The sequence below is a fragment of the Felis catus genome, chromosome B2 (assembly GCF_018350175.1).
Source record: "Felis catus isolate Fca126 chromosome B2, F.catus_Fca126_mat1.0, whole genome shotgun sequence".
In the NCBI taxonomy this organism is placed as follows: domain Eukaryota; kingdom Metazoa; phylum Chordata; class Mammalia; order Carnivora; family Felidae; genus Felis; species Felis catus.
Genome location: NC_058372.1, coordinates 2,871,568 through 2,884,587, shown reverse-complemented (window position 1 = coordinate 2,884,587; position 13,020 = coordinate 2,871,568). Strand labels below are relative to the sequence as shown.

Sequence of the window (13,020 nt, the reverse complement as noted above, 5' to 3'; positions counted from 1 at the left end):
TTAGCTTAACATTATCCCAACCTCTAGGATGCTGTAAGTCTACTTCTTTGATCTCAACTGCCCCTAGATAGATGCTGGCGATCAGACTCCAAGCTTATGGCCCCTGGTATACATCTGAAGGGTCTCATGACTGAGGTTTTATTAAACGGCAGTTAGTGGCATTTCCTTAGGAACAGCCAGTCCCTCAAAGTCCTAGAAACCTTGCTTCCAAAATTCCTTAGAGACTTAACCTATCCCTGACCCCCTCCCAGCCCGAGGGTATATAATGAGTTACCTGTCACAACCCCATGCAGCTCTTCCTGCCCATGGGTCCTGTCCCCATGCTTTAATAAAATCACCTTTTTTTGCACCAAGGATGTATCTTCAAGAGTTTTTTCTTGATTGTCGGCTCCGGACCACCCCACCATCACCCCAAAACGTCATCAACACTACATACATCTGATAGTTTAAATAATCAAATAGGGACGGATAGAAAAAAAAAAAAGATGCAGAACAAAAGAAGAAGAATACATTTGTTTTTATTAATTTTGGGAACACACGAGTCCATTAGAAAGTGTAGGGAAGGAAAAATTTTCCTTCTATCCTCTAGGTTCTTTTGGCTGGTCTGTTAATTAAATTGACATAGGACAGATCAATAGGAGAAAACACACTTAATTTCATACATATGGGAGCCCCACAGACAAGAGACTCGGGGGCAAGTTGATTTATATGCTATTCTGAGCTAAGGAATGGGACAGGGGTTGGGGCTTCAACAAGAAGGAAGACGACTCACAGGAAGATGGGCAGAGCAAACGTTTGGAAAACAAATATCTGTCATGTGGTGCAAAGACAATGGGACACAGGAAGGACTTAGAACAAACAGGCCCTGTGAGCTCCCCCCAGCTCACCACCCCTGTTCCACACTTTTTATAGTCTTTTCTGCTAATTGCTCTCTTCCTGGGCCAGGTCTTCTATCTACATTTTTCAGGCAGTTGAGTCAAATGCCAAAGTGGCACACCCTGGGGTGGTCTATTCTGCTCCCCTTGAAAAGCATGTAAACTAAGGAAGGCGTAAAAGGTTTTAAAGTGTTCTCCCTGACCACAGTACTGAAATTAAATACATATATCCCATTTTATACATAGGTAAACTGAGACAAGAGTCAGAACACAGTGACCTGATCAAACATGTCTCCCTCTCCACTCTCCTAATTAGCTTACTGTTAATCAGCTTGTATAAGATTTCGCATGCGTCAAAAAATCATCAGAAACGTAGAAATGGACAACAGAAATTATTGGGTCCTTGCCTTAGTGAAGTGCTGGGCATGGTCTAGCAGACCCTCTGGGAATTATCCAGTTTTATAGGAATGGGCACCTTGGGCTGACTTTCTATTCACGAGGCTATTCTAGAACTCTATGGTGGTAGAGGTTAACTTATTAAAACAAATAATTTTGCAAGTGCTTCTTGTCTATATCACTGCAAAGGATTTTGCACGCTTGGAATACAATTCTGTCCAGGAGAAGAGAGGACCCCAAATATTGAGCTTTATTGTGCTATAGGATATTAACCAGTTTTGCACCTGTTAGCAAATTGACTTCAGCCTTTCTGATTGTGTGTGGTCTGTTCTTCCCATTCTCCTTGGAAACATTTCTAACTGTTTACTCATTAACTAGTGAGACATAGGAAACCTTTGACATTGTGTTCATATGATATGTTTAGAAGTCAAGTTTTCAGGTTTTTTAAAAAAAGACTTCATTTGCCAAGTACCCTCCACACCCCACATCGGGCTCAAACCCACAACCTCAAGATCAAGAGTCACAGGCTCTACCGACTGAGCCAGCCTGGCACCCCAAGGCCTTGCCTTTTCATCTGATTGATGACACCAATACATTGGGAGAGTTTCCAAGAGAGAAGGAGGAAGAAGTCCTGACTGAGATGTCAAGGGCGTCTTGAGAGAGCACACCGCCCAAGGTGGGCAGGCGAAGTCTGAAAACAAGTTCATTGGCAGAAAGGAGGACTCGGAGCACATTTTCTAAGTGTTTGGAAGATAGAACACCACAGTTCAGAAAGGGCAATGGAGCAGGGGATTGGAGTTGTTGCTCCACCAGCCACATTAGCCAATAGAAAAGTGAAGGTGACCGGGGTCTTGAGCAGCGGCCACTTGTCACATGGTTTGCTGGGGTGGGGTGGGGGTGGGGGCCTACATGAAGTCTCCTTAATCCCCGGAGGATCTCGAGGCAGGACTTGTTCCCTAAATGTAGGGATGGAGGACACGTGCACAGATGGCCCGAGTCATGCAGAGCGATCCCACACCACACTTTTGTGAGTCACGGGGCTTCAGGCACATACATCTGATTCAAGACCTTCACGTTTTCCACCTCTTTGCGTTGCCTTGGAGACAGTATTTGGGGTGCTCTCTGTGAAGACCGACACCAACCCAAACCAGACAACTATCCCCCCCCCGTCCCCCCCCCCCCCCCCCCGCGGCCGTGCGCACAGACTAGGATCCTGGCACAGCTGTCTGCGAGTCGGGGCTGCATGTTTCGGGGGTCCTCGTGGGAAACGAAAGGTTTCTGCAGGCCATTAACTGGGGGGACTGACCAAGAACGCTCCTATGGGGCAGCAGGAAAAGGGAACACTGGTCGAGGCAGGAGGCATTTAAAAGACAACGTCTTTTTCAACTCAGGAGAGATTGTGAAGCCAGTCGTCCGTCCGTGCCCTCCTACCTCTCTCATTCTGCGCCCTATGATGAGGCGCGCCCCGCATCACATCCCTTCTCGCCCTGCAGGCCGAAGGAATGGAAGGGGAGAGGAGAGGGGAGCCAGGAGGTGGCGCCGGGGGACCCTGGGGAGGGAACCCGAGGGCCGCGCAGGGACGTTCAAGGCCCCCGCGCGCCCTGGCCGGAGCCGGTGAGACGCGAGAACACCGCTGCGCCCCGGGGCCGGCTCCCCGCGGGAAAGCTCGTGCAGATGAAGGCGCGGGAGGGTCCGTGACCGTCCAGGGAAGCCCCCGAGGCACGGCGGGCGCACCTCGGCCCCGGTAGCACCCGCAGCCGCACCCCACGCGCTAGACGGGTCCTGCAGGCAGGCCCCCGGGACGCGCGCCTTCACCCCGCCGCCAGCGCGCAACTCCCCGCACCGCTCGTCCGCTTGTGCCTTCGGGTTTGCGGGTGCTTCGCCCCGGTACCTTCTGGAAACAGAGCCCTGCCCCCTTCCTGCACGGAAGGGCCTCGGTCATTAATGGTCCTTACCCGCAGCGGTGTACGGTTCGTCAGGATGGCCGAGTGGTCTAAGGCGCCAGACTCAAGCACCCGCTTCCCGCCCTGGGGCTTCTGGTCTCCGCGTGGAGGCGTGGGTTCGAATCCCACTCCTGACAGCGCTCGTTTTGGTTCTTGCCTCACTCATCATCACCCTTTGGTCCCAGGGCTCACTCAGAATGGGAGGAAAATTTTGCAAGCCATGTACTGGGTAAGGGGTTAATATTCAAAGTTTGTAAAGAATTCATACAACTTAATAACAAAGTAGCAACCGATCTGATTTAAAAATGGGCGGAGGAACTAAATAGACATTTGCCCAAAGACGACGTCCGAATGGACAACAGGCAAATGAAAAGGTTCTCAACATCACTAGCTGTCAGGGAAATGAGAATCCAACCCACAATGAGATATCACCTCATACCTGTTAGAACAGCCAGCCTCAGGAAGAGGCTGTTGAAGGAAGGATGTGGAGAAAAGGGGGCCGTGGCTCACTGCTGGTGGGGGTGCAAACGGGGACAGCCGCTGCCGGAAACAGGGTGGAGTTTCCTCAAAAAAAGAAATAAATAAAAATAGAACTCTCATATGACACAGAAATGCCACTTCTGGGTATTTATTCAAAGGAAATAAAAACAGCATTGAAGAGACATAGGCACTCCCATGTTTAGTGCAGTATTATGCATAATAGCCCAGATATGGAAGTGACCTTTGTCTGTCAATGCATGAATGGATCAAGATGTGAGAGATATATATCTATACGTATATAATAGAAGAGTATTCAGCCAGGAGAAAAAAGGGAAGTTCTGCCATTTGAATCAACATGGATAGACCCTGAGTATATTATGCTAAGTGACATGAGTCAGAGAGAGAAAGACAAATACTACATATAGGAGATATGTGGAATTAAAAACAAAATTGTGTCAGCAGAGAGTGGAGTGGTGGAATCCAGGAGCTGGGGGTGGGGGTGGGTGGGAGAGATACTCTAGGGTGTATATTTGCAACTAGTAGATAAATGAGTCCTGGAACCCTAAAAGACAGCACAGTGATTATAAACAACAAAACTGTGTTATGAACATTAAACTTGTCAAGAACCGAGATGCTGATTGTTGTCAGCACTAGAAGAAATGATAATTATGTGGCCAGCTAAGAACTCTGTTGTACACCTTAAGTGTTACACGATATTGAGCTTACACAATATTGTGTGTCAGATATCTCTCTATTTTGAACACAGAAAAAAAACTACTACAATGACTTTCCTAGGCAAGGCCAGCGGTGGAGCTGAGCTGGAATCCCACCGAGACACATCCCTGCCGGAGAAGTTGTTGGATAGTAATTCAGTAACAGGGGGACAAACTCGTATTCAATAGCAAAGCTGCAAACATCTAAGATCTGCAGTTTCAGACCAAGATGTTAGCCTACGCAGAACTTCATAGAATGCATTTTTTTTTTACCTTCAAAAAATGAATCACATAAAAATCACATAACCCTGAGATAAAATCTCAGAGGGAGCTCTTACTGTTAGTGAGCGTATTTGCACAGCGAGGCCACTTCTCCGCCATTGCTGACTTAAAGGTTTTCGCTCTCAGAGTTCACAGGCGGCACTGCAGACTTTGGGACGGAACTTTGGAACAGGTGCTTTTCCGCTCGCGGGTTCAGTAATTCTCTCCTCAGTAAAAACCCCTCCCGCCTGTGGGTGACTCGCCCACCCGCGCACGCGGTTCCAGTTTCTGGGAAGAGGGAAGGGGTTGCGTCCAAATGTCCGTGAAAACACCCCCGTACTCTCTTTGTGGCCGGTTAGTTAGTCGCAGGCGGTTACGGGGGAGAATTTTGAATCCACGGGGAGAGGAACAAAACGGAAGTGTCAGAAGTGGGATTCGAACCCACGCCTCCATGCGGAGACCAGAAGCCCCAGAGCGGGAAGCGGAAGCTTGAGTCTGGCGCCTTAGACCACTCGGCCATCCTGACACCGCGGCGCGACACCTGCCAAATCTGCTACTTGAGGTGCTTCTGCGCGTGCCCCGGGGCTCAGCGCCCGCGGCGTCTCGCGGAGAGACTGGGCGAGGCGCGGGTTCGGAACCCAGAGACGCGACCGCTGGGGAGTACGGCGCCCGAGCCGCCCTTAACCTTTCATCTCGCTCCCCCGTTCACTCACCAGCGCTGTCTTCCGCCCTGCGCGGTCGCTTGGGCGCTGCAGGACAGTCCTGCCCCTCCTTTCTCCACGGCTCTCGGGTGCTTTTCAGTAAAAATGACCCACCTTGGGCGGCAGCAGCTAGTCTGAAACATGTTTGCCTTCGGTGGCTGGAAAAACACCAGCTGACGGTGAAAATGAAATAGCCAAGAAGGAAACGAAGTAACCTTGGTGCAACTACCGTTCTGGGACTAAGCCGTGAAAGAGAGAAGCACTTTAAAATTCCGATAAACAGGAGTATCGACAGGTTCCTGTAATCAGACCGCAAGGGTCTAGATCCATACAGCACATTTAAATTTGTAAGACATCACTTTTAAATCTGTGATTTCTTCATCTATTACTCTAAAGCTGCGTGGGAAATACCTTTTTTAAAAGGTGGGTTATTATTTGTAGATTTGACTCTTTTTAATGTGATTATGTTTCAGCACGGCAGTGACAACAGTATCGAAAATTAAGTGCATATCTTAATGTATGCGTATGTTGAATTTTTGCACTCGGCCTATACCGGTTTGAAGTCTATGTATATATTTTCTGTGGAATGAAAACTTCTGCATACAGGTTTAAAATATCGGAGATACTTGAAAGTAGATATTATTTTTGAATGCCCCGTCATATGGAATTGCAGCAGAAAATATGCCATGATCCAACTGTCTTTCATAGATGGATTCCTCACAGCACAGTCAATATGTCATGAACTCGTGGATAGTACATTTCCCGACACCTCTTTGTTATATTGTATTTTACCCATTTTTTCCTTACCAGTTCAGGGGAAATTGGGTAAGTGAAGTCTCAAACAGTAGAGGCTTCTGAGTGCAGCCATAAGAACGCCTGTGACAGATGGCATTTTCCCAAGATGGCCCTACTGAGAGATGTCATGCCACGGGTTCTTCCTTTAATGCGATTTTGACACACTTCCGCCCGAGGGTGGGGGACTGTGTTGCATCGCATTGGATCCAGGTAGATCTGCGATGCTTGGAATGGATGCTGCTGGGCTCCCAGTGTTAGCTCACCACCGCTTCCAACAGCCTTCTCTCAGGACATTTGTCCTCAGAACCCAGCCACCACGCTGCAAGGAAGCCCGACCTGGGCCACAGGAGACCCTGCAGGGGGGAACTGAGGTCTCCAGCCCGCACCAGCAGCGGCTGCCTGACACGCGGGGAAATGGTCCTTCGCATGATTTCCTGCCCCCAGCCTCACAGTCCTCCAGTGGGGTCTCCCGAAACCAGGAGCAGAGACAAGCCGTGTCCTCAGATTCCCAACCAAGTCTGGGAGAGAATAAATGAGAGCTGTTGTGTCAGTAAAGCCATCACGTTTTAATGTGGTTTTTTACGTGGCAATAGGTCGGGGGCATCCGTCCAATCAGGAGAGAGACACCGTGCAGTAATTTGACAGGAAGAGGTGTTTGGTTGTTTATCTATTTACTTATCTTTCACGTTGTGTTGAGATGTGATTGACCTAGAACACTGTAAGTTTAAGATGGGCAACGTAAGGATCTGATATAGGAACGTATGGCAAAACGATCACCACAGCAACTTGAGCCAACATCTGTCACCTCGCATTGTGACAATTTTTTCCTTGTGATGAAGACTTTTAAGATCCACTCTCTCAGCAATTTTCAAGTACATATTTCAGTATTGCTAACTATGGTTGACATGTTTTACACGATATCCCCAGAACTTGTTTATCTTATAACGAACAGGGCAAGTTTTAATGTCAAGAATCGTTAACTAAAGGGAGGGTCGGAGGAACGAGGAATTGGCTAGGAACAAGTAAAGAGAACTGGGAAGACTTTAAGAAGAGCGACCCAGGGAGCAGTCACCACCCCTAGGGCTGAGAAAGCACGGCCGGAAGAGAGGGCCGAGGTAAAGCCTGGAAGGGTGAGCCCTCTGCCCCTCCGCACCCCTAGCGAAGATCCAGCCTTGCTGTGGGGGACACAGCCGCGGCTCACTAAAGACCGGAGAAATCACCGTGGTGTTGTGCTGGCAGAACTTGGCAGAACTTGCGATCCCAGAGTCAGGGACGTTTCAAGGAGGGTGAGGAAAAATGAGCCCGGAGAAGGGCGCCCGGCTGGCACACTCAGTAAAGCACGTGAGTTCTGGTCTCAGGGTTGCAAGTTCAAGCCCCACATTGGCTGTAGATTTTAATAAAATCCTTTTTAAAAAGGCTGGAGGGGGGCGCCTGGGTGGCGCAGTCGGTGAAGCGTCCGACTTCAGCCAGGTCACGATCTCGCGGCCCGGGAGTTCGAGCCCCGTGTCAGGCTCTGGGCTGATGGCTGGGAGCCTGGAGCCTGTTTCCGATTCTGTGTCTCCCTCTCTCTCTGCCCCTCCCCCGTTCATGCTCTGTCTCTCTCTGTCCCAAAAATAAATAAACGTTGAAAAAAAAAATTAAAAAAAAAAAAGGCTGGAGGAAAGGAGAGCATCATTATCTAGTGGCAGGAAGCTTAGCAGGACTGTTACTATGGTAAATGTGAAAAAATAGAAAATGTACCTAATGAATTTGGAGATTCAGCGAAGGACGTTTCCGGGCAATGTTCTGAAGGTGTCGCCTGGCTTCTCCTAGATGCCTACGGTAACATGAGACACGAGAGGGACACACACTAAGGAAAGAATGGTTAATTATAAAGGAGCCAGGACTTGGTGAATATTCAGCAGTAAACCTGTTCCCCATTGCCAGCTTCTCCAGATGACCGACGATGTTACAATTAAGAAAAGTCTTCTGGGAAAACATGGTCTAAAGAGAAAGCCAAGGATGCAATTGTGAAGCCTTGGGTCAGATCCCAGAAAGATCTCTGCTGAGCCGCACGCAGGTGGACTATCTATCAGGGCCCTACACAAATTACATATATGTATTTTTAAGTCAAAACCTATGTCATACTTGTTTTAAGCCCTTGATTTGAGGGGTAATTTGTTCTGTAGCCATGGTAACTGAAACAATAGTAATGGCAAATGCAATCATAGGACAATTAAAGGAACAAGACAAAAAGGAAAAGACAAGAAATCCAGATAATGGAGCTCCCACCGCAGAGCGGACTTGGAGAGCTGGTATTTACCTGTATTTGACATTCAGGGAACCAGCCCCGGGAGCCAAATCCCGCCCGAGGCCCGTTTGTACAGGGCCTGTGAGCTAAAACTGACATTTTAGAGTAGTTGAAAACATCAAGGGAATATTTCATGACCTGTGAACATTGTATGAAATTCTAATTTCAGTGTTGTGAATGAAGTGCTGTAAGAACACAGCCCCGCTTCCTCGCTTATGTCTTATTTATCTGAGACGAGTTTTGAGCCACAGTCTGGAGCTGAGTAGTGGCGACAGAGACCATATGCCCGCAAAGCCTAAAATGTTTACCATCTGGCCCTTCCCAGGAAGAGTTTGCCGACTCTCTCGCGAATCTGTCGTTCTGTGGTTTTTATTCTTTTTTTTTTTAATTTTTTTTTAACGTTTATTTATTTTTGAGACAGAGAGAGACAGAGCATGAACGGGGGAGGGGCAGAGAGAGAGGGAGACACAGAATCTGAAACAGGCTCCAGGCTCTGAGCTGTCAGCAGAGAGCCCAACGCGGGGCTGGAACTCATGGACTGTGAGATCATGACCTGAGCCGAAGTCGGACGCTTAACCGACCGAGCCACCCAGGCGCCCCCCGTGGTTTTTATTCTGAGTGCACTGGCAACTCTGGTTCTTTGTTGTTCTTCTGGGGGAAGCTTAGGGCCTCCGTTTCTTTTCTGTTATCTGTTGCTCACGTCCTTTCAGAGGAGTGGCCCGACTCCAGGCTTCTCGGGCTAACAATTTCTCTCTACTCTAGATTAGCTGCCGCTTAGGGACAAGCGTGACCTAGGGTGGGTGGGGGGTACGTCTGGGGCGCAGAGGTTTGCGAAAGGCAGAGACGTAGGCACGTTCCTTCCCCCGGTCTCGTGCTGGCGTCACCATCACCTTCTCCGCACTGGAGTGTGCTTTATCCCCTTTCTCCACTGCAGAGAGCGAAAAATCTATCTCTACGTTCCCCATACAGGTGGGCTCGGTGGACCAGATACGCTCTTCTGTTCTGTCTCTTCCCGGAACCAGAACAGGGTGTCTCACTTATGGAGCCCCCGGCATTCTTGCCCGTGACCTTCTCTCCCAGGCCCCTTTGGGACCCAGTGACACTTATTTACGACTAGCTAGAGTTTTAAAAAGATAATCCACGCTACCAGTATGATCAGAACGAGATTTCCAAAACATTATTTATGTAGCTCATGGGGTCCCCAAGAGAAACAGACTTGACCGCCTCTCGAGCAGGAGATATCACCGCAGCCTTAGGTGGTGTTTGGAAGGAAACCCGAAGCCCCATGCCATGTTCTCCAGAACCAGCCTTATTTCACAGGAGAGCTGCCTTTCGCAGACCAGTCTCCCTGGGAGGCGTCTGCCAGAAAGGACTAGACTTCCTGCCTTCCTCCTCACCCGATGGCAGTGAGTGGCCAACATGCTGCAATGGCTGTACTCCCTATATGGGCCAATTCAAGCTGTTTAGAAGTAAATATTATGTATCCGCTGCTCAAGCGTCAACCTACCCTATTACCCGAGGTCCGTCCAAGAATTTCACGACTCGACCAACCCTACCCTAACCCTATCCCTGCCGTTACATTAGGGTGCTGCTCATCCTTCCTTTGCTCATCCAGACCCATTCTCTGGCCTGCGTTTCTTCTCTGGAAGGCTGTATCCTGTTGGGCTCTCCTGCCCCGCTAGCTCCTATGTGGATTCAGCCCGTGGAAGCTACTGGCAGATGTGAGATGCCAAGAGAGAAGTAGAGGTCCCCGATTTCCTCTCTTGAACCTAACCCTAAATTTGGAGATCAATCCAATGGCTCTCCGAAAACACCCGTTAAAACAAATTCTAGGGGTGCCTGGGTGGCTCAGTCGGTTAAGCATCTGACCCTTGGTTTCGGCCCAGGTCATGATCTCACGGTTCATGAGGTCAGGCCCCATGTCCGGCTCTGTGCTGACAGTGCAGAGCCTGGTTGGGATTCTCTCTCTCCCTCTCTCTCTCCCTCTGTCCCTCCCCTGTTCATGCTCTTTCTCTCTCTCTCTCTCAAAATAAATAAATAAACTTAAAAAACGAAAACCAAATTCCAGTTAGGCAAAGATTTCCTACATCAGAAGGAGGTAAAAATTAATAACAACAGTAGGGAAAAGTGAATTGTCAAGGTTAGCATCACAGAGTCAAAGGGCTGGGTCCTACATTTATGGAATTCTGAATCTTTGGCTCCACAAATCACATTTACCGTAAGTAAGGCTCAACCAAACACAGAGAAATATTACTCAAGTATCTTTTGATTTGTATAATTGAACAAGTATTACAAGCTAATTATAGAGGGCTTTACACATAAATAAATTCGAAAGCCAACGGAGAGTCCCCACTCTGCTGACTTATTTCCTTCTAAGTCAAGGTGCAAGGCGTTTAGAATAAAACTGTGATCGTATCATGTAGTTTTGCACTCAGCCTTTTTCACTTACTGGTATTTTATGGCCTTTCCCCATATTGAATATAGTTTTCTTCTAAAAATCTGTAAGAGCCACCTGATATCCTGTGTGGCTATATAGTACCTTAGTGCGGTGTTAGTGGAAGTGGACCAAAATTCAGAGTCCCACCTGGAGACTCGGGCCTGGGAGAGGGGTGGTTCAGGACCCCTTGGGAGTATTGCCAACAGATGTGGGGACTTGATGGAGGCAGGTGTCTATCTCCTACTTCCGTCCTTCCTGTCTCCCTCCCGACTGTGTTCTCTGCGTCCTTTCCCGTTTTCTTAAAGAGAGTTCTTTAATTCTTATGAGGGGGCCATGCCTCCATGATCAGAACCTGGAGCCGTCTGTCTTCCTGCCCCTGAGGTCTTGAGTTCCAGGCAAGGCTTAGCTGACTTTTGGAGACTCAAGCTGGGAGAAGAGCGCTATCTGGGCTCGTCCCCTTCGAGAACTGTGGTTTCTTGCAGGCCCTCGCAGAGCTGCAAAAACGCTCTCAATATAACTGTATCTGCAGGTGAAACAGTCTGTCACACACGCCGCGTGGTCGAGATTTTCACACACGCCGCGTGGTCGAGATTTGCACGCACGCCGCGCGGTCTCTACCTACTGAGGACTTGCCGAAAGACCAGGAGCCTGCACAGAATCCAGCCCAAGGGCTCATCGAATGAACGCACTTCAGCCTTTGTCTCTGCAGACAGGGAAGGGCAGAGAGCCCACTGAGATAACTTAAGATCATTAAAAAATAAAACACCCCCCCCCAAAAGTTCAAGTGATTTCTCTGACCCTAACAGGCCTCTTTCACCGACGTTATACATTTCTTTAGGTGCTAGAAGCAGGAAGTGAACATTGTACACAAACCTGCAAATCACAGGCCGGCTGGGACTTTCTGACCCTCCTCGGGCCTGCACCCACTTCTCCGATACTCTGGCGACGACGCGAAGCTTCGGAAGACAGGGCCCTTCTGCGCAGGCAAGTCGAGGATTTGGGAGAATGTGAACACACTGGCCGCTCCCGGAGGCGGGGGCGGACCTCTAATCCTAGCGGGGTCAGCACGGCGCCGAAGAGTAAGTGGTAACCTTGAACCCCCTCCACTGACCTCGCTCTCACCTTCATGGACACGCCCACCCCTTGTTAGGTTTCTGATCGCGTGCGTTCGTGAGGCCCCAGGGCACACAGGCAGTGCTGCGCCTGCGCACGGTGGTTGTCCCAGCCTGTGGGTCCCTCTGCCCGGCTGGCCGCCGGCCCTGCAGGCAAGGGTCGCACGGCCTCTCCCCTGCCGCGTGGAGCGCGCATTCCGGAGTCCCGGGCGGAAGCGCCGCGCGGCCCCCCGCTTCCCAGCGCCGGAATCTTGCTTTTCCGGGTCGTTTTCATGAGTCCTTTGGCCTGGCCAGCAGTCGAGGTGTGTTTGGGTTTGGTTCCTCCTGTTTCCGTGTAAGCCAGCGACCGAGCCGCGAGAGTACGGAGGGAAGCGGTCCCTGCCAGCTCCAGGCGCACCTGCTGCGGGCTTGGCTCGGGGGCCCGCGGCTTCCGGGCGCGTTTCCTCCCTGACCCCGGTCTCGTTACTTTGAGGCGCTGCTGGTCCGAGCCCGGTCCCCAGACAGTCCTTCTGATGTTGAAACTGTCACGGAGAAAGTAGGAAAGGGGATGAGGGTGGAACATGGAATTTCCAGAAACTTAAAAAACAGGAACCCAGACATTTGAATATATAATCAACCTTAGGACAGGGAGTCAGAGAGGGACTCACCGAGGCTCCGTAGCTCAGGGGTTAGAGCACTGGTCTCGTAAACCAGGGGTCGTGAGTTCGAATCTCACTGGGGCCTCCAATAGCTGCCTTTTTTTTTTTTTTTCTTCATCTTTGGTAGATGATTTCAAAAGGAATGTTTCATTGACACCGGAATCAAGAACTAGAAATGAACCGACTGCATCTCTATTCCGTATTCTCAGAAAATTGCTGCGAACAAAAGGAGACGATTCTAAGATTGAAATTTCTCCTGATAAATGGAAGTTGAGCCGCTGCGCCACCTGCATTACTGGTAACACCTGAAATTCAGGTGCAGAAAAAACCGAAGAGCCACCAGTGTCACTACTGCCCATATAAGCCAGCGGGGAAGCTG

The 13,020-nt window shown here is 49.6% G+C and overlaps 3 non-coding genes across 3 annotated transcripts; 2 read left to right on the top strand and 1 right to left on the bottom strand.

Annotated features, from left to right (window-relative positions):
- Positions 1–3,245: 3,245 nt before the first annotated feature.
- Positions 3,246–3,351, top strand: TRNAL-CAA. Its single transcript has 2 exons — positions 3,246–3,283; positions 3,306–3,351. It is a non-coding gene; the product is annotated as a tRNA-Leu (tRNA).
- Positions 3,352–5,088: 1,737 nt separating this feature from the next.
- TRNAL-CAA lies at positions 5,089–5,194 on the bottom strand. The gene is made up of 2 exons: positions 5,157–5,194; positions 5,089–5,134 (listed from the first exon to the last, which is right to left on the bottom strand). It is a non-coding gene; the product is annotated as a tRNA-Leu (tRNA).
- Positions 5,195–12,653: 7,459 nt separating this feature from the next.
- On the top strand, positions 12,654–12,726 carry TRNAT-CGU. The gene has a single exon. It is a non-coding gene; the product is annotated as a tRNA-Thr (tRNA).
- The last annotated feature ends 294 nt before the right edge of the window (positions 12,727–13,020 follow it).